Genomic DNA, 22,078 nt, shown 5'->3' with positions numbered 1-22,078 from the left:
TTATGTTACAGAAGCAGTAAAAATTCTGCCATTTCCTACATACCGCTTACGTAATGAAGTAGCTCCTATGCCCCCAAATTTTACCTTGGTTCTGAAGACCAATATTTCTGAAAGTTGGAGAACCATTCAAGCTCAAAAAAGTATTATGTCAAACTTTAATAAAATATATGATTTTAATTTAAATTTCTAATTCCACCAGCCAATCTCTTACTTAGCTTCTCTTAAACGGCAGGGTGCAATCCTATGCCTGTTAAAGTGAAAGTAAAAATAGCACACTACTTGAGCTTATCAAAACATTAGACTAGCTGTTTTACTCAGAAACATGAGAGAGATAATTCATTTGAAAAGGACTTGTTGAAAAAGCCAATCTTATGCATGGGCGATCATAAATGCAAAAGTCGTCTTTTTCTTGCTGAATTGAGTGTGGCCTCATGTTGAAATAGAAATATGTCCCTTTCTGCTATCAGTTTCCTGACTGGTTATCTTCTCTTCTAATTATAGTCCAAAATAAATCTTACAGTAAGAGTACCGTATATTTTCACATATGTATTAAACTCATGTATAAGCAAGTGGGGGGGGGGGCATGGATAAGTTGAGGGTCATTTGCTGGGAAGATAGAGGCCGCTTTCTATGGAGTGACCCACTCTAGCTCACCCTGTTATTTATTCGATCAGTAGCTTCCAACTTACCTTGGCAACAAAATATAATTATATAGGTAACCCAATAAACATGCATAATATAAAACATTTAGTTTCCATTCACTATAAACAATTTAAAGCAAAGACTATGCCCCTGTGGAGGAAATGAAACAACAGAACACATTTTATTGCAGTGCTGCTACTACACAGTGCAACATAGCCAACTTTTATATCCAATCCTGTCCCACATGACTAGCCATACCACACAGAGGATTGTTAGATATCTTTTAGAGGACAAGTGCCACAGTGTGACTCTCATAGTGGCAAAATTCCTCACAGTGGCAACAAAGCTGAGAAAGCAACTAACCTCCGATAGGGGTATTACTTAAAACCATGTAGATGTATCTTGTACAACGGACTTCTCCTGAGATGAGAGAATTTATAATGACTGTTGGTTTTACTGATGGTCTATGGACCGAAATAAATTGTTGTATAAGCAATTTATTGATAACCATTGCAGAAGAAAAATTAAATACTGATAAGCTCAGTTAAGAATAAGTGGCCTATGAAGCTGTATGTTGCTTGCTGACTTAAAGTAATTCTCCATGGGCTTGACAAATCCTCTTAAACCTGTATCAGATAAAGGCTGTAAAACCGTTATCGTCAGCCTAAGCTGAGATTCAGTCGGACTGAAGATGTCTCCTATTGCTTGTCAATACCAAAGGGCAGCTCATTCCTAATAAATCTGGTCACAGCTTCTGAACATGACTTAATCAAAAAGTGTCACAAACTAAAACAATATGCAATATGGCAGGGTATGCTTATGGAAGTCATATTGAGCTATTTGCTTCCCATAAACTCCCCTTCTGCATTTGGCTCCTGTTTCCTCCTGGGTGCAGAATGGATTGCATGACTTGCTCACAATAGAAGAATAGGTCTCTTCTATGGGTTGTGAAAGGACAGGTTTTTAAAAGGCCAGATGAGAGGAAGAAAGGTTGAGATAAAACAATACAATGTTTGCAGATTTTTCAGTGCAAACAAAGTGCCGTTCAATAAGCTTTGTTCTTCCTTTCACATTTTATGGTCAAAGAGTGAGGGACTGAAAAGGAAAACTTCTGTTACACAAGGTCCCAATAATTCAGTAGCCCTTGTGCAGCATCTCCCTGCCCCACCCTTTGCTTTTCAGTTCTTCCAATTGATTTCACAAATCTCCACCCTTAATATTATTTGGCATTCACCTGGATGTGACTGGGTTCTTTCAAGCTAGAATTAGTCCGCCACAGGGATCCAAAATGAATACTGAACAAGTACAATTTTATCACACCTTCAAATCATTAAATTTTACTTTGCAAAATAATAAACCCTCCATGTGGAGTGGAAAGCTCTGAAACAGCTAAAGAGAAAGCAAAATAATATCTCCATATTTCATTGTTGTAACTAACAAGGAGGGGAAAGGGGAAGGGTTTTAAACAAGCAAGCAAGCAAGCAAGACAGCTATAAATGTGTGGGGAGTAAAGATCATCTTCAGGTAAGGAAGATTTTGTATACTGGAAAGAGGTCATTTCTCTCCTATTTCAGAACATGTTCTTCTTCCTGCTGAGCTATAAGTGGCTCCCCATGCAGCTGAGAGAACATTTTAGATTTTCCAAGCAAATAGGAAGGTGGGTGATCTGCTGGGCCTTTCACACACAAAGCATCAGACAGACAATTCACCGTCAGAACCAATGGGATCAGTTTGTTGTTGCTTGCTGACTTCGACTTATAGGGTGCATATGAATGAGAAACCCTCCAGTGATCAACTACCCTCCTCCTCCTCCACCTGTAATGTGGTCTTCCTCTTTCTTTACTGCCTTCCACTTTAGCCAGCATTATCATCTTTTTCAATGAGTCACATTTCAAAGTATGTCTGAAGTACAACAAACTCAGTTTAGTTAATGTGCCTTTTAGTAAAAGTTGAGGTCTCATTTGCTCTAGAGGAGACCCCATGGCGCAATGGGTTAAACTCTTATGCCGGCAGGACTGAAGACCGACAGGTCGGAGGTTCGAATCTGAGGAGAGTGCAGATGAGTTCCCTCTGTCAGCTCCAGCTCCCCATGCGGGGACACAGGAGAAGCCTCCCACAAGGATGGTAAAACATCAAAAACATCCGGGTGTCCCCTGGGCAACATCCTTGCAGAAAGTCAGTTCTCTCACACCAGAAGCGATTTGCAGTTTCTCAAGTCGCTCCTGACATGGGGAAAAAATTGCTTTAGGACTGAGGTGTCATGTACATTTTCAGCAAGAGCCACATCAGCTGTATTAGCCGGTATTGCACCACCTGACATCCAGCGGGAAGTAGCAGCCAATAGTGAAAGGACCAAGGTAGTGACATCTCCAGCTCATCCCTTGTTTGGGTATCAGCCAGCACGCCAACGATTTAAATCAAGAAATAGTTTTCTAAGATCTACAGACACTCGCTGGAACACCTCAGCAAGCGGGAGTCCAAAAGTGGCAGGCTCAAACCCAGAATCTCAACCAATGGCTGATACCAAATGAGAGACTCCCCCCTGGACACACAGAAGACTTGGCGACTTGGAAGGCGCTGAACAGACTGCGCTCTGGCACCACAAGATACAGAGCCAACCTTAAGAAATGGGGCTACAAAGTGGAATCCACGACATGCGAGTGTGGAGAAGAGCAAACCACAGACCACCTGCTGCAATGCAACCTGAGCCCTGCTACATGCACAATGGAGGACCTCCTTGCGGCAACACCAGAGGCACTTCAAGTGACCAGATACTGGTCAAAGGGCATTTAATCAACTACCAAGCTTGCAAACTTTGTGTTTTGTCTGTTTGTTTGTTTTGTTCTGTTAGAAATGTAATACAATGGTCTGGTTGCCCCTGACGCGATAAATAAATAGCCTTATGGCTGCTTTCAAAAGCATGTTTGTAATTATGACTGTATAAATGTAATTATATTGCCCTGGCATTGAAAACTTTGTGTTGCCTTTGACACATGTGCTCTAGGACCAATTAATCTTTTGATCAGTACATATAACAGTATGTGTAGGTCCAATAAATGTTTTCCTCAATATGTGACAGCCATAAATGCAAAAGCAGCTTTCCTATAATAGGTGCTTGCCTAACATAAGCATATGAGGGAGGACAGGTGGGCTATTAAACATTTGTGGGCTTAATACTTTTTCAGCCTTATTTGCAAAGCTCCAGATCTGGATGTTAAAATGAAAAGTCCAAACATGTTGGCCTTTTATCTCTAGTCAGCAATGCACACACTGGAACTTGGCATATTATTGCAAAAATATTACTTTTCATTTGCTTGTAATGACATGCCATAACCTGGACAGTAATGCTAACAGATGTACATGAAGACCGCTTACAGAGCTATCGCACATAGAAATGAGGGCACAGAAAGGTCTTAAGGCCATGACAGCGTGAAAAATATTTCAAATGCTTTCCGAAATCATTTTGGATTACATGTATTAACATAAAGCAAAGCTAATAGATTACGGTTCAGGTCTATGCTATTTGGCTGAACGCATCCCCTTGTACAAACCTGCCCGGGCCCTGAGATCTTCAGGAGAGGCCCTTCTCTCGGTCCCACCCCCATCACAAGCTTGGTTGGTGGGATTGAGAGAGCAGGCCTTCCTTCTTGGTGGTTGCCCCTAAACTATGGAACTCCCTACCGAGGGAAGCCAGAATAGCTCCCTCCTTGCTGTTCTTCCGGCGGCAGGATAAAATCTTTTCATTCAAACAGGCATTTAAAGATTAAGGTGTTTAAGAGCTAGTCAGGGGATGCTATGGTTTTTAACTTTGAATATGTTTGATGGATTTTAACTGAATTTTAAAATTTTAAAATACTGTTTTTGTGTTAATGTTTGCATATTTATATATTTTAAATTAGATACCAATACTTTCATGTCATGCCGTTTTGAGCCCCCTTTGGGGAGTTAAAGCAGGGTAATAATAATAATAATAATAATAATAAAAAAGCTGTGCAGTGCTTGGTGTTCTAAGAAAAGTGGCAATAACTTGATTTTATAAGAAAAGGCACTGGGATTTCTGATGTTTAGACCTACAATTGTGGCAGTGGTAGTCCAAAATATCTGGAAGGTCACAGGCAAAGTCTATAAAACTGAACCTCCAAGTTTGAAAAAGCTACTACATTTAATTTAATTTAATTTATATTCTATCCTTTCCCTTGGATGAAAGCCAACACAGTTCATACCTACTCTATATACTCATGGATCAGTTGAGAAATTTAGTCAAAAAATCAACCCAAAAAGTCTGGGTCCATGGTACAATGTGAATATTGTTCCTAAACTCTTATCACAACCAGAATAATCACCAAGTAGAATACTGAATACCAAGAACTTTTTCCATCATGGGAGAAATTTAAAAACAGCACCAACCCCCCTCTACTGTCTCCACCATGGCCCCACTTCTGGTTTTTTTTTTTTTTTTTTTGAATGCCTAGGCAGGGAAATGGTAGTGCCAAGGGCAACTGTATGCATAAGGTAATATTAGTGCTTTCCCCTCTTCACAGAATAACCCTCAACTTATTCACTGGTCATAGCAAAATCCCCTGATTTTGGCTCTGAAAAATGCCCTTGACTTAAACACAAGGACAAATTACATATGAATATATATAGTAGTAAAAAAAACAAAGTACATTAAAACAATGTATCTTTTATAAAAATACATTTTAATGTGTGTATTTGTGGTATTTTTACAATGTTTATGTGTTTTAACTATTTTGTAACTTGCCTCGAGCCACGAGGAGAGGCAGGTATGAAATAATAATAATAATAACAATAATAATACATTAAAAGTGCTAAAGAAATACTTCAAGTAAAAATATACTATATTACAACAATTAATAAAGCATTTAAACACAATTAAAAAACAGAAAACATTAACATGAAAGACAAAAGATTATTTTATCCCTAGGATTCAACAGTGGACGGAAAATTCTGCAAGTGGTTAAACTGCTGAGCTGCTGAACTTGCTGACTGGAAGGTTGGTGGTTCGAATCTGGGGAGCGGGATGAGCTCCCACTGTTAGCCCCAGCTTCTGCCAATTCAAAAACATGCAAATCCGAATAGATCAATAGGTACCGCTTCTGCAGGAAAGTAACAGCGTTCCATGCAGTCATGCTAGCAACATGACCTAAGAGGTGTCTATGGACAACACCGGTTCTTTGGCTTAGAAATGGAGATGAGCACCATTCCCCAGAGTCGGACACGACTAGACAATGTCAGGGGAAACATTTACTTTTAGATAATGTTCCCATGCTCATTTAAAGCAGTTTTTTGAGACTCTAACCAAGACCATCTCACTTCATGACACTCATGACACGGGCTGGTACACAACCATGATCACTGTCAACAACAAATTCTAAGTTAAATTGACCAATGAAAGGCCTCTTAAAGTGTGAACTTGGGTTTATAAAGCTATATCTTTGTCTTGCTTGCATTCCCTTTGGGAGTAATAGAGAGACTGAACTCATAAACTGCAATTGCCAAAATACAGCTCTGGGTTCACTTGTGCTGACAGCTGCCTCTTGTCCTCAAATGTAACAGGGCGAAGGAAAGACAGCGAACCGGTCCAACAAGGAAAATCAATTTTGAAGAGAGTTACAGAAAGCAGAGGGGGGAAAAGAGAAAGAGATGATTGAAAAATAAAGTATACCAAATCTTTCTTGGAAAAAAAAAAACAGGCCGAGAATAGCAAGGACATGAAATGGGAAATTTTCACTGGTAATAGAATAATGGCTTCTTTCCATTATGGGGTTTCTGAGCACTGCATCTGGCTGAAGCTACAGGGACCGCATTCTGCTTTCAGAGTTCACTGAGCAATTGCTAAGGCGGGGAATGGGTGCCGTATGTTACCAGCTGCACTTATAGTTATCACTTTCACTACTTAATGCTGAAAGACGGTTCTGAGGCACAGAGGCAGAGAAACCTGCCCAGCTCTGCCCTCTTTCTTTGCCCAGGCAACCCATTATTTCTGCATAACTGCCAGGAATGGCAACAGGAGCTGTCAGCAAACTGAAAGAGGTCCCCAGGCAGCTTCAAATACCAGAGGGCTATTTAACCATTGCAACGGTTCATCAGAACTAGGGAAAAGAAGAGAAGGGAGATGATGTTTTGTAGCAGCCGTTCAGCAAGGCTTCTCTACAGCTGCAGAAACCAAATTGTTCTCCCACCAGTGAAATCACGAGACACACCACATTGTGGGTTAACTATGGCCAATTTTACTATATGTTACCAATCAATCTCTGTGTGATCTGTCGTTGAATTACAGAATTTAAACATGAACTTGAACTTGTACATGAACTTGAATTTGAATTTACACTTGATTTTGATATGTCATAAGGCAAAACAGTGGTCATTCTCTGAAAAGAGCGAGACACCATGGTGCCCAGATGCAACCCACATGTTGCTCCCACAGGGACCCATCAGGTAAAATGGGTGGAGAATTTAACCACACTCTCCCCTACCTGTGGGGTACCCCGAAAAGTGCCTGCCATACACTTGAAGCCTATTGAGGACCCTCTCACTCAATTTGCCATGGATTGAACAGTGTGGTGTAGGTGAAAAATCCCCCCAATTGGTGACCCTTGAAAAGTACACCGCAGTGGAGGTGGGTGGGTGGGTCAGCGTCTCGTGAGCAAGTGAGGTGAGCAGGGCCCACAATCCAATGGGCCCTCCAGGACTATTTTTTCTCCCTTCACTGGAAGGGAGTAAAGTACTTCCCCAACCCCATGCTGGGGCTGGGAAAGAAATTGCTTTAGTACTTCAAACAGCACTGTGAAGACCTAAGTGAGGATAGACATGGGAAGGCCTGGAAAAGAACCCAGAAAAATTGGGGGAAAACAGGGTTTCTTTCCAAAGCCTTTTTTTTTTCTTGGAAAAATTGAAATAAAGTTTGCAGAAATAAAAAGTTTCAGAAATCTTTCATTAAGGTCTTCATGTTACATAGTTTGAATACCATGTCATAAAGCCCCCCTGGTGGCACAGCGGGTTAAACCGCTGAACTGTTGAACTTGTTGACTGAAAGGTTGGCAGTTCGAATCCAGTGAGTGGGGTGAGCTCCTGCTGTTAGGCCCAGCTTCTACCAACCTTGCAGTTCGAAAACATGCAAATGTGAGTAGATCAATAGGTATTGCCCACATTACCTTGGAGGTGTCTATGGACAATGCTGGCTTTTCAGCTTAGAAATGCAGGTGAACACCACCCCCCAGAGTCGGACATGACTAGACTTAATGTCAGGGGAAACTTTTACCTTTATATTATTTATCATTGGAAAATAGCATATTTTATACACTTTTCAATTTTTCCGAGAAAAATGGCTTTGGAAAAAAATGGCAAAAAATGTTTTCCCCCCCATTTTTTTCAGGGTTTCTTTTCCATGTCTGCCTATCTCTAGGTGGGGACAAGCACTGAAATCCCTCTACTCCTTAATAAATGAGAACCACATATGTTTCAGTTATAGATATATACACAGCAGTCACATCTAAAGTAATTTCACACCCTGTTGGTGCTGGCTTCTTCATTTAGTGATCATGTGAGGACAGTAGTGAGCACAATGTGACCTTCCTCCAGCCCCTGGACTGTTTCCGCAGCCTCTAGATCAGTAGTTCTCAACCTGTGGTATTTTGGCCTACAACTCCCAGAAATCCCAGTCAGTTTTCCAGCTATTAGGATTTCTGGGAGTTGAAGGCCAAAACATCTGGGACTCACAAGTTGAGAACCACTGCTCTGGGTCAATCAGGGGAGCCAGAGGGCTGTACTGGTTTGAGTGCTGGACTACAACTCTGGAGAGCAGGGTTTGATTCCCCGCTTGACCATGGTAACCTCAGTAGGTTCACATGATCTCGGCTCCAGTAAACTCCATAATAGATTTATCTTAGGGTCACCATAAGTCAGAAATGGCTTAAAGGTACACAACAATGAGGTTAGCAATGAAGAGAAACACCATTCCTGAAAGCCTTGTTTGACTATAAAAAGATCTTTTTCTAATATTTCAAACAGATTTTCAAGCCGTTTATGTTCTGTTTTGAAAAGGATGGCATGACCCTTGTCAGATCTCAAAGGTGAAACATTGATCGTAAACCTTGGAGTTTGCCTTTGCTGATTGCAGCCTGCTATTTGTCTTCTTCTGAAGACCTCTGATCTGGTTGTTCTTTTGACTTGGCTTCTGACTTGTGCTCAGTTGTATCCATCCATCCGTTTCTATTATAACTGCAACAAACATCTGGCTTCAGACATACAATGTATTGCCCTACCTTGCTACAGCATGGAAGGGTCTGGAAGAAATGGAATGTTAGAACTGCAAGATACCTGTTCTGGGAGTAAAATGGTATATATTTAAAGGTTTTTTTTTACTTTGGAGGCTGCAAATCTATGTGCATATACTGGGAAATACTAAATTCGACAACAGGCAAATATGCACAACATGGCTCTAAATTTCATAATACAGTATTGGAGATAGGCTGTTGAGGTATGGCTAAACAAAATTCAGTTACACAACCTTTGTCATTTTTTAAAAGTGTAAAGAAAATGATAAGTGTCAATCATTCTGGAAAACAGACTGTAAAAATCAGGCTAGGTACAAATTCATGAGAGATAAGGCTATACTTGGCTACTAATGTTTTTAATTGCATAGTATGCATTAATTTTAATTTAATTTAATTTAATCTTAATCAGGCCCGTAGCCAGGATTTCGTTTTGGGGGGGGGGCTAAAAAAATTTCAGGGGGGGTTTCGGGGGGGGCTGAGTTTCGGGGGGGGGGGGCTGAATCTGAGTGAAAGAGGGTCTAGCCTAGCAAACCTTTTGTATCATTACCCCAATACCCCCATGCATATGGGATATATTGAGTATGGTGATCAAATCATGATATTAATAAACATAACAGTTTAAATAATGCACCAGTAAGGCCTTTTCGCGAACCACCATGAGAATTTCGGGGGGGGCTGAAGCCCCCCAAGCCCCCCCCCCCTGGCTACATGCCTGATCTTAATGTTATTGCAATTGTGTGTGTTTGAAGGCATTGAATAATTGCCTATATGTAAGCCACCTTGAGTCCCCTTCCGGGTAGAATAAGGTGGTAAATAAATAATATAATATAAATAGGGTAAATAAATAAATAATCAAGATATTATTCCTGTAAATCAGAGACAATGTGCCATGAATACCAGAAGAGCACGTTAGGGAGGATGCAGTGCCCTCACCAGAGACAACAAGTTGGCCACAACACAAACAGAATGCTGAATTGGATAGTCTTTTGGGGTTATCGGGCTCATATGGCTCCTATGTTCTTACAAGCTGGTTTTTTTCATGTCAGGAGCGACTTAAGAAAGTGCAAGTTGCTTCTGGTGTAAGAGAATTGGCCAGCTGCAAGGACATTGCCCAGGGGACCCCTGGATGTTTTGATGGTTTATCATCTTTGTGGGAGGCTTCCCTTAAGGTCCCCCATGAGGAGCTGGAGCTGACAGAGGGAGCTCATCTACTCTGTCCCCAGATTCAAACCTCCAACCTGTCAGTCTTCAGTCCTGCCGGCACAAGGATTTAACCCACTGCACAACAAGTTGGTGCTGTGCCACTACAACTCTTCACCTAACAGCACTACACATTTTGTTTCTAGGACACCCATTTCTGCTTCTTTAAAGCAAGATAAAATGGAAAATAGCCGGATCATACGATAAAAATCAAATATATCATTGAGAATCTGATAAACTACCAGATGGAGCTAATTATCAAAATGTGAATACCTTATCTTGCTTTCTTCAGAAAAACTAAGCAACTATTTGGAATAAGGTATGCAAAGTAAGGAGAGGAAGTAAGACTGAAGTCTTAAATCACACTTCCTTTTTAGAACAGCAGCAGCAAAACAACCTAATTAAGTGGTACACCATCCAGGCAAAAACAATTGCTCTCCACACTTCCATTCGTCTTATACATAATGTACCATTAACCTGAAAATTCATTGTTAACAAGACAAAAATCAAGACAATAGCAGTATTTAAAAGCAAACAAACACAGAAATTTGGCAGGATTACAAAGCATGTTAATTTCAAGGCACAAGATAATATCTAACTGATGGGAATGTAAAATAATCTCCCTCTGTTGTGAAGCAATTTCATGCACTTCTGCTTGGGGAATGTCATGTCAACCAGTGTCAGTTAAAATCTTAAGCTGAATGCATCACTGCTTGAAACTACCATGTCAATCCTAAACTCCCAACATAATGATTTATATGTCCTATACAGTTTTCAAGAAAAGAGGAAACAAAACCAGAGGATGTAGATAAAGTACATCTCCATTGTGCAGGGCTCAGTTTAGCTATGGCAACAGTGCATTGTTCTGAGAGCTTCCAGTCTTCTTGCAGGATTTATATCTCTAAAATCCCTTTAACAATCAGGAAAACAAAAAGAGTGGTGCACCTACTTCTTGTTTTGATTTACTTTACAAGTCACCATGCCACACCTGAAAATCTGAAGGTTGAAATGCTCAATGCCTGCTATCACCTTTCCCCAGTAGGCTGACTCCCATCGCTGGAGAAAGCAGACAAGATTTATCACACACCTCTCATTTTTTCGAAAACATTGCCTGAAAGAGGAAAATGAAGTGATAGATTCTGACATGTTCCAGGTGCACAGTCAAGTTTACCAAAACAGAATTAGAGTCAGGACAAAAGTAACAACAGTTCAGTGGAGTGGAGAGAAGTGGTAAAGACAGCTGGTATGGTAAAAGAGTGAAGGTGGTGAAGCAGTCCAAATATCAGAAAGGGACTTGGGAGACCGGGGCTCAAAGCACTACAGGATGGTCTTGGATTCTGTCAATGCTAACATGATCTATTTCAGACAGTTTCCAAAACAAGCAGTGAATAATTTCAATGGGTTTGGGGGGGGGGGGTGTCAAATTTATATCCTATGTCCCTCACAAAACTTCAGGAACTACCAAATACACCAAGAATGAAAGGAAAAACATGAAATGGATCAGAAAGTCACATTTCCTTTGTCTATTTTGGCTGCTTTTTAAAGTTAAATCGTTCAGGGAAGGGGCTTTAGGGAGAGAAATGAAATGGATTTTAGACCTCCCAGACATGAACTAGCAATAAAATCAAAATGTACTTATGCTCATACTTAAAAGTCACCTGTTAACTTAAGGTAGCTCCATGAATTTCATAGGGTTTTCTTACATAAAGAATACTCAAGAGGTGGTTTTGCCAGTTCCTTACCTATAATATAGTTCCCAGAAGATGATATTACCTGGCAGTTTCCCATTCAAGTACTAATCAGGACTGATCAACCTTCCAAAAAATGGGACGTTAACATCGACACAACATACCTTCTTTTGTTCTGTCTGACTCTGTATTGTTTATCCAAAATGGCATTGAATGTTTGCCGTGTATGTGTACTGTGATCTGTCCTGAGTCCCCTTGGAGAGATAGGGTGGAATATAAATAAAATGTTGTTGTTGTTGATCCTGCTTAACTTCTAAGATCAGATAGGATCTGGTTCCTAATTGCATGGTGGGAATCATATGGTCACCCCAGATGTTGCTGCCTGCAACTCTCATCACCCCCAGTCCTGGGTCTGAAGCATCCCATTTTGTATGTGATATATGTATTCAACAATTGAAAAATCTGTCCCATGGGGAAGCCATATATGGCACTCCGAGTGTCTTGTTTTCAAATCTGTTGAAAGCAGAAATGCCAGGCATCAGCTGTGCTCCAAACATCAACTGACCTCTGAGCATTTGGTATGCAGCAAAATTACATACCAAATGCTGTGTATGTCTCAAATTACATACCAAATGCTGTGAGGGGCCATCTGTTGCAAGCATGGCTGGTGCCCGTTCTTTCTACTCACCAGCTAACTACTATAAGTTGAATTGAACTTGAGTCAGTCTTCTGTAAGGTCCACCTCAAGTCTTGTGAAACAAAGAATTCACAAGGATTTCATGGTCACATGAGGTCATCTGGCTAGACCAGTCTTGAGCTGATCTGATAGCCAAGAGAACTGTCCCATATTGCTATGTTGAAAACCCAGCAACACCTATAGCCAGAGTGAACCAAAGTCAGATATGCTGGGAACTACTGTCCAACAACACCTAAAGGGACATATTTTGTCCACCTCAACCTATATAATCTGAATTGGATTATATATTTCCAGATACATGTTTTGCACGGCTACTAAGTCTTATAATTTCTAGGTATCAGGGAACAAAAACATGACTATTTGCAGGACGGTTCCTGAGAGGTAAACTGCCATCATCATAATTTATTTCGAACTGGATACTCACCGCATACGTCCAGTAATATATTTTTTCCTCCTGCTGTAATTTGTGCTCTATTTTTACAGTACTGTACTCAAAACAGGAATAACAGTACTTATTGTTATTTCAACATCACAATCAAGAAATTAAGAATTAACATATTGATAAAGCCAAAATTCTCATGCCATTCTACATATACAGTTTGCCATGCTACACATACAGTATGTAGTTCCATATACAGCAGCTCTTCACATTCACTGGGAGATGGGGTGCAGGATCACCGCAAAAGTAGAAAAACTGTGAATTTAAAAAATGCTATAATTTTTACCTAAGGGAATCTCCAGGTCCTTCAACAAAACTGCATGGTGAAGTTGATCACAGAACGACATTGGAGGATCTGCAAATGCCTAAAGAAGTATTTTCTTTAGGGATCTCCAGGTCCTCCATCTATTGTCAGCTTCTGTCCATATTAATCAAATCTGCAAAAGTGAACCCCGTAAATATTGAAGAATGCTTGCAGTTTTTGATTTACATCACAGGTGTCAAACTTGTGACCCTCATGGCCATTGGACAAGCTGGCAAGGGCTTCTGAAGTTGGATACCTCTGGTTTACATAGATGCCAGCATAGGGTGTGAGCTGTACTTAGTGCTGGAGAAGAATTTTGATGCTTCCAGACACATTATTTTTTAAAATTTATTTTCTTTACCCATCCTATGAAAACATATGCCAAATGTGACAATTAAAGAGCTTTCTCTGTTACCACTGATGGGAGCTTTTTTCTCTTTTTTAACTATTGCCATTCACTATAATAGGTTCAGGGGGCACATTTCTCAGAAACCCATATTTAAGTTTGACCCTGGATAGAAAGCAATTAACACATATGCCAGTGCTTAGCCTTCACACCAAGGACAAGCATATCTTCCAAGAGAAATGCATGTCTCAAGAACACAGAAGAACCATTACTATGGAAAAAGTAATAATTCAGAGATCTCTTTGAATTATAGTATAATCTTACCACTAATTTCCCACTGAGTAAAGCCACTTGTGCCCCAGTAGACAAGCAGAATAAAATATGAGCTATTGATGGCCACGGGCCCCATTAGAACAGAGCTCGGGCCCAGAAGGCAGTTTGATGTTAATGAGAAACTAAGAGATATAAAGCCAAGAAGCACAATGCAACATGATTTATTCCTTCTGTTCTAAGTGGCTGCCAAGTGGAATCAGCCCATGGCAAATCATCAGTGCCGGAAGAGGAGAAATCCAGCAAACAGCTTCTGAGCTTGCTGTGACTTCAAGAAAATGGCATCTTAGATTATGAAGGTTCTTTATCAATGTTTTGAACCCTGCAGGTGGACTTCTTTGGTTGTTTTTGCCATGCATTATTCCAGGGGACTAAGAAACAAAAGACAACAGGTTTCTGTAAAGCTTCCGTTCACATTTCCCAACACGCATTCAATCCACTATAATACTTTACACATGGTGTTCCATTTTAGTGTCCCAGAAGTAGACCTCAGGGTTGACCGGTCCAATAAGCAATGTTTTAGATGTGGTTGATGCTAAACACCTGTCATATTCAATGATCATCTCATATAGACAAATAATAAGTGAATCCTGTTAAAAGGAGGCTGGATTCGCGTCTGCCATAAACATCTTCATGTGCTTGGCTCATCTCAGATGTAAAAACAACAACAATAAATATTACCAACTTATGCAATTAGTACAGCTAATGGATTATTTTCACCACTCTAGGTCTACATGGCTTCAAAATCACCTAAATCCATCTTAAGTTTTCTTTTGTTCCACAGTGACTGGAAGCATATGGAAATAGCTTGAACCAGGTAAACAGTTCAGATGATAAAGGTCATTCAAAATTTGGCTGTGTAGAAAAGAACTACCTCAGGCAGACAGAAATTTCACTACCTTCCCTGGTATGGATTTTCAACCCATAGGTAGCCCCCAGTGGCGCAGTGGGTTAAAGCCCTGTGCCGGTAGGACTGAAGACCGACAGGTCGCAGGTTCGAATCCGGGGAGAGGAGGATGAGCTCCCTCTATCAGCTCCAGCTCCTCATGCGGGGACATGAGAGAAGCCTCCCACAAGGATGATAAAAAAACATCAAATCATCCAGGCGTCCCCTGGGCAACGTCCTTGCAGACGGCCAATTCTCTCACACCAGGAGTCACTCCTGACACGACAAAAAAAACAAAAAAAAACCCCTTAGGTGAAGATACTCTCAAGGGCAACTAAAACATGACATTTTTTTACACTGAAATTTTTGAGGTAAGAACAGGACAGAAAATGCAGCATGGATGTGCAAGAGAAGAGGGAAACTGAATTATTATTAACTGTATTTATACCCCGCCTTTCTCCCCTTGGGGCCTCAAGATGAGTAACAATGTCACAAGACTTCTACTTGATCAGTGGCACCTAAAATTAACAAGGATTATCAAGACCAATATTCTGGTTTTTTGCAAATCTTGAAAGTTTATGTCTTCATCGATTTACACCCAAATACTATATATACTCGAGTATAAGCCAATCCGAATATAAGCCAAAGCACCTAATTTTACCTCAAAATACTGGGAAAACTTATTGACTTGAGCATAAGCCGAGGGTGGGAAATGCAGCAGGTATTGGTAAATTTCATAATAAAAATAGATACCAATAAAATTACATTAATTGAGGCATCAGGAGGTTAAATGTTCTTGAATATTTACGTAAAACTGCAATATAAGATAAGACGGCACTGGGACTGTCGTGGGTGGGAGTCAGCTGCATTAAGATCACTACTGACTGAAAGGTCATGAGTTCTAAGCCAGCCTGGGTTGGGGTGAGCTTCTGGCTAAATTTGTGTAGCTTGTTGTTGACCTTTGCAGCCCAAAAGATAGTTGCATCTGTCAAGTAGGAAAATTAGGTACCACTTATAAGTGGGGAGGCTAATTTAACTAATTTACGAGGCCATAAAAATCTCCAGCAAGTATGGGGGGAATGAGAAAAGTACTTCATCAGTGTTGCAGATGGATGGTGAAGCGACAGCTCCCCTGGTGGTCAGAAAAAGTTGGAATGTTAAATAGCCTCTGTCTGTCTATATGTGTTGTGGGTCTATGCCATTGAATGTTTGCCATGTATATGTACACTGTAATCCACCCTGAGTCCCCTGCGGGGTGAGAAGGGCGGAATATAAATACTGTAAATAAATAAATAAATAAAGGCTATCCAACTCTGATTGTGCTGACGTATCCTAATAATCACCACCGTTTATGTTAACTATACATTTTGGGGAAAATACTATGTGTATATGTATAAAGAGTGGGAAAGACTGGAGCCAAAAGAGGAAGAGGGGAAGGTGCATGCTGCGCAGGAGAGGAAAGAGAGCTGGGTTGCTGTGTGGAGAGGTGAGGGTCCTGGCAGGAAGGCGTGGGACTGAAAGCAGCCCTTCTTTCAGCCCCACACCTTCCCACCAGGATCCTCACCCGAATATAAGCCGAGGGGAGATTTTTCAGCCTGAAAAACTAGGCTCATACTTGAGTATATATACTACTTCTATTACTAAAGCAAACCGACCTGACCACTGCTCTGTGTATAAGCAGTTTCACTAGCATTATCTGAAAGTAGCATGATCTCAAGGAGCATTTTCTGCCAAGCAGAAGGGCTTTTACTTCTGCCTTCATACAGCTTTACATCAGAATCAGCCCCCAGAAAGAACATCTTTAAATAACAGCAAAGACAAAATGATCAATTAAATGTCTACCACAAACGGCAGGGGCACTAAGTGGCACCACAAACTAGCAAATGCAGTTTGAACATTCTGCATCTGCCCCCTTCCCCCACACCCTTCATAGCCCTCAGATAAACTAAAAATCCCACTCCCACACAGTCCCCTGGGTCAGTCTGCTGCCAAATAAAAGCTGAAAAACCTAATGAGGGAATTAAAAATTTATAATGTGATGAAAGAACGAAGTTTGGTGCCTCTTCTGAGAAAAATGAAATGCAGCAACTCACTTATCTCTCAGAAGCATTTCTTGAGTGTGTATTTCTAGTTATTCATCTACGCTTGATAAAGAAGATACATCAAACTTGCCAAGCTCGGAATATATATTTTTCCAATTCATAATGTTTGGATATATTACAAAACAAGCAGCCAAATATGACTGAGAGTGTGTTTGAGCAGGGAAGCTATCCATAGCCAAATAATTATTGAAGATACACATCCCAAAAGCTTTTAAATACTAAATCTCTTTCATTACAGTAACTTTCACTGTTTCATGTTTAATGTAAGAGATCATCAGACAAAGCGGCCTATTTGGCATCTTCAACATTTGGGTCAATTTTTTTTGGCAGGTTTCTGCTTTTGGTAGTTGCTGTTCCTGTTGCAACTCCATCAGGAAAACAAGAATAAAGGGATTTTTCTCCCTTCCCTTGTCTCCATATATCCTAAAGATATGCTCCAGGTTTTGGGACAGAATAGAGAGGTGAGAGGAACTGCCACTGATGAGACTACATTCATCAGAGAAGCACACAGATGACCAAACATGCAGAAAAAAGACATATAGTAGTAATTGGAGATTACTGCTATATGATTGGAGATTTCAACTATTTGTTGGAAAACTCTGCCAAGAATACAAAGTCCGACAAATTCGTCATTTGCCTTCCAGACAATTTTGTTGTCCAGAGGTGAGAGAGGCAACAAGGGGATCAGCTATTCTGCATCTGATCCTAACCAACACTGAGAACCTTGTAAATGGAGTGGAAGTGGTAGGAATCTTAGGTAGAAGTGACCATGTGCTCCTGGAGTTTGTAATATACAAGGAGGTGAAAACTGAGGGCTCTTCTACACTACCATATAATCCAGATTATCAAAGCAGGTAATCCACATTATCTGCTTTGAACTGGATTATATGAGCCTACACTACAGGATTCTGTCTCTGAGGATGCCTGCCATAAATGTAGGCGAAATGTCAAGAGAAAACGCTTCTAGAACATGGCCATACAGCCTGGAAAACCTACAACAACCCAGTGTTCAACATCTTTATTAATTACTTGAATGAAGGTTTAGAAGGCATACTCATTATGTTTGCAGATGACACGAAATTGGGAGGGATAGCTAATACTCCAGAGGACAGGATCAGAACCCAAAATGACCTTAACAGATTAGAGCTGAGCCAAAGCTAACAAAATGAATTTCATCAAGAAGAAGCGTAGGATACTTCATTTAGGCAGAAAAAACGAAATGCACAGATACAGGATGGATGATGTCTGGCCCAACAACAGTATATGTAAAAAAGATTTTGGGATCTCAGTAGACAACAAGTTGAACACGAGCCAACACTGTGATGCAGCAACTAAAAAGGCCAATGGGATTTTGAGCTGAATCAAAAGAAGTACAGTGTCTAGAATCAAGGGAAGTAAAGTTACCTCTCTGTTCTGCTTTGGTCAGACCTCACCTGTATCCTATTCTGGACACCACAATTTAAGAAAGACATTGACAAGTTGGAACATGTCCAGAGGAAAGACTCTAAAATGGTCAAAAATCTGGAAACCATTCCCTATGACAAGTGTCATAAAGAGCTGTGTGTGTTTAGTCTGTAGAAGAGAACGTTGAGAGAAGATATGATTGCCATGCTTAAATATTTGAAAGGATGTCATAAGGAAGAGGGAGCAGGTTTGTTTTCTGCTGCCCTGGAAACTAGGCCTAAGAGCAATGGATTCAAATTACAAGAAAGGAGACTCCACCTAAAGATTAGGAAGAACTTCCTGACTATAAGAGCTGTTCAACAGTGGAACGCTCTGCTTCAGAGTGCAGTGGAAGCTCCTCGGGAGGCTTTTAAACAGAGGCTGATTGGTAATTTGTCAGAGGTACTTTGACTGTGCTTTTCCTGCATGACAAGGAGTTGGACTCGATGGCCCATGTGGTCTTTTCCAGTTCTATAATCCTAATGAAATACAGCCAAGTGTTCCATGTGCACCACAGTAAGCATGCACTACTTTGACAAAACCTCACTGGTCAGTCTGATCATCATAAATCACCTTCAAAGCATACAACATTTTCTTACTTAGATGAACAAACTTGGTGGATGAGTGTTTAAAAGTGGACTTTTCACTTTATATAATCCATTAAAAATAGGAAGAAACACATTTGTTGATGGCTTTTTCATGCCTCCAATCTCTGCCATGTGCTACTCACCCAAGGCATCGGATCTTTTTAAAAGCCTTATTAATATTTTTATACTCAAGTGGGAAGCACCTTTGGAAGTTTCAAAAGGTACAGAATTAATTCGGGTTTTTGCTCTCCCAAAGGCTATAATGGAAATTCCTTATTCTAAGAGGCCCAAAGTGCAAGCTTAAAAACTAATTCAGATGCCATTTTGACAGTGGGTTTTGAAGAAATACTTATACTCTAAAATTCTTGTTAAAAACTTTAACAACCAATCACATTTGAACACACATTCCTTCAAATATCAGTCTAAGACTAGAATCTCTGTTCATGTGATGGCCTTTTGGAATTATTTGGAAGTGACATTATCTTGGGTTCAGAGATATTAATTCTTTACTTTCAATAGTTTGGTATATATTTATGGCCAGAAACGAACATGACATTTTAATTGTCACTATTATAACTTTTGTGACATGTTTCTTTTTCCAATCCATGTATTAGTAACTTTAAGCTATTTCTCTTATTCTGAAGCTATGGAACTTAATAAAAATAAAAATAATAAAAATAAGTTTGATTGAAGATTGGACACTACCAATTATACTTCATTGTTTCTGAAGTGCTAATAAATGCAACAGCCTAAAAAGTCTAATTTTGTTGTTGTTTATTTGTTCAGTCGCTTCTGACTCTTTGTGACCTCATGGACCAGCCCATCCCAGAGCTCCTTGTTGTCCGTAGCCACCCCCAGCTCCTTCACGGTGAAGCCAATCACTTCAAGGATAACATCCATCCATCTTGCCCTTAGTCTGAACCCTTTCCTTTTTCCTTCCAATTTCCCCAGCATCATTATCTTCTCCAAGCTTTCCTGTCTTCTCATTATGTGGCCAAAGTACTTCATCTTTGCCTCTAATATCCTTTCCTCCAGTGAGAAGTTGGGCATTATTTCCTGGAGTATAGACTGGTTTGATCTTCTTGCGGTCCACAGCACTCTCAGAATTTTTCTCCAACACCACAGTTCAATGACTAGCTCACTAGTATATTATTTTTCTGCAACAACAGCATTTCTTCTCTTCTAACCTCTAATAAGCGTCTTAATCTATTTCTGTCTCCATCCTCACTCCATCCTTCACTCTATTATTCAACACCTCTCTCCTATCCTGATCTCAGGGGTTTCCTCCTTTTTCTGCTTATATACTTCCACTTTTTCTTTTCCACTACCAAGTATTTAATTAGTTTGGTTTTAAACTGAAATATTAAACACTTGGAAACAGCTCTTTGCCCCCAAAGTCACATCTGAATGGATGAGAGTGTAAACCACTATTTTAACACTATTATCAGCATTCTCTTTGAATTTCTGCTTTTTTCATTAAAACATATTTTCCTTGGAAATTTCCATGTGAGTCTCAGGTTTGTTGGAAACAATCTACTTGTAAAATCCTAATGAGTCAAGAGATATCATACAATCTCAAAAACAATTTTAGCTCCAAAAATGAATTGTAGAGTTTGGTTCGTAAAATGATGCACAGCACTAATAGTAGGTAATAACTTTTAAATTACCCCTCCACTAAAAATTCATCAACATGAAAATTGGAATAACGTAAACATGATTTTTCACATACTTCCATCAAAAATTACATCCGTCTATTTTACAAATAGCCTCATTCAGACTCATAAAAACAGTAATAAATAAATCAGAATACATACACTGTAGAAAATTAAAGGCTAGGTGGAAAAAGAACATCTGTGTTGTAAACAGCAACACAAATCAGTGCAAAGACTGTTCCATATTTGCGATGCTGTAGCCAAAAAGGCTCTCTTGCTCATTGCTGTTTACTTAATTACTATCAGCACTTAAGAGAGGGCACTTTAGCAAGGTTGACCTGAGGCCTATGAAGGCACGCTGTCCTTAAATCCTCAAGTCATTCGGAAGTTGAATTTGAATAGGGTCCAGAACCAAACAGGCAGGCATATAAACTGTTTTAAAACTAGCAACACACAATCCAAGCAATCTGCTCCATTTAAATGTCTTGCAGCTGTATTTATATTTAGTATAGGGATTTATACTCCTACCTTGAAAAGAATTCCCAAAATCACCAAGATAATGGTTTACCCAACCTTAAGTGAACCAGTAGTACAACTGCTGTAAGGCAAACAGGAAAACTGCTAAAAGGCAAACAGGAAATGTTCTTGGAGAGGCCCTTCAGTTTATCCCACAAGAAACCTGCACTGTCCTCACAGTGCATTAGGAGATATTTGGCTTGAGGCTTATTTATCTATTAACTCGTACAAAGTATTTATAAGCTGCTTTATGGAGCAACCATTACAAAGCACCATAAAATGCTGAAGATTAAACATCTGTCAGGTGTGCAGTCACAAGAAATAAAAATGCTATGAACTACACCAGCTGCTCACATTCTTAAGGAAAGGCTAAAGTGATAGTCTCCGTAAAGTTTTGCAGGACTATTTTAGCTTTTTTCAGATACTCAAGGGTTTAATAACACTCCTAAGCTATATAGCATTTACTAACAGAGCTGTAATACTACCCCATGGCTAGAGGTTACACACTGGCCAGCTTTAGAAACCATGATATTTTGCTTTCCCTTATCTACCCTAATGCTGTTTGATCTTCTTTGCCCACTCCAATACTATTTATTTCTTATTTATTTATTTACTTCACTTATATACTGCTTTTCTCACCCCTGGGGACACACAAAGCAGTGCACATCAAGTAAATGGCAAAATTCAATGGCTCACATATAGTAAAAAAATCACTACAAATTTAAAACAAAGACATGTAGCTAAACATTTGACCATTAAAACTATAAAACTTCAAGCACAGACCTAAAACATATTAGACATTGAGACACTGCACTGGTCCCAAGGTTGCTGTCTATGTGCTTCAATGTTATTATCATTCACCGAATGCTTGTTTACATAACCAATCTTCTGATGTTACCCAATAACTGGGTCGTTGTTGACCTCATTGCTAGTTTACTCTGCTTGATCT

General features: G+C 39.9%; 1 protein-coding gene across 3 annotated transcripts in view; it reads right to left on the bottom strand.

The window, feature by feature from the left end:
- IGSF3 (immunoglobulin superfamily member 3) overlaps positions 1-22,078 on the bottom strand; it is a 162,042-nt gene that overhangs the window by 104,027 nt on the left and 35,937 nt on the right. The window lies entirely within an intron of this gene.

The sequence above is a fragment of the Anolis sagrei genome, chromosome 3 (assembly GCF_037176765.1).
Source record: "Anolis sagrei isolate rAnoSag1 chromosome 3, rAnoSag1.mat, whole genome shotgun sequence".
Lineage (NCBI taxonomy): Eukaryota > Metazoa > Chordata > Lepidosauria > Squamata > Dactyloidae > Anolis > Anolis sagrei.
The sequence above is the reverse complement of the archived record's forward strand: the minus strand, read 5'-3'. Positions and strand labels throughout refer to the sequence as shown.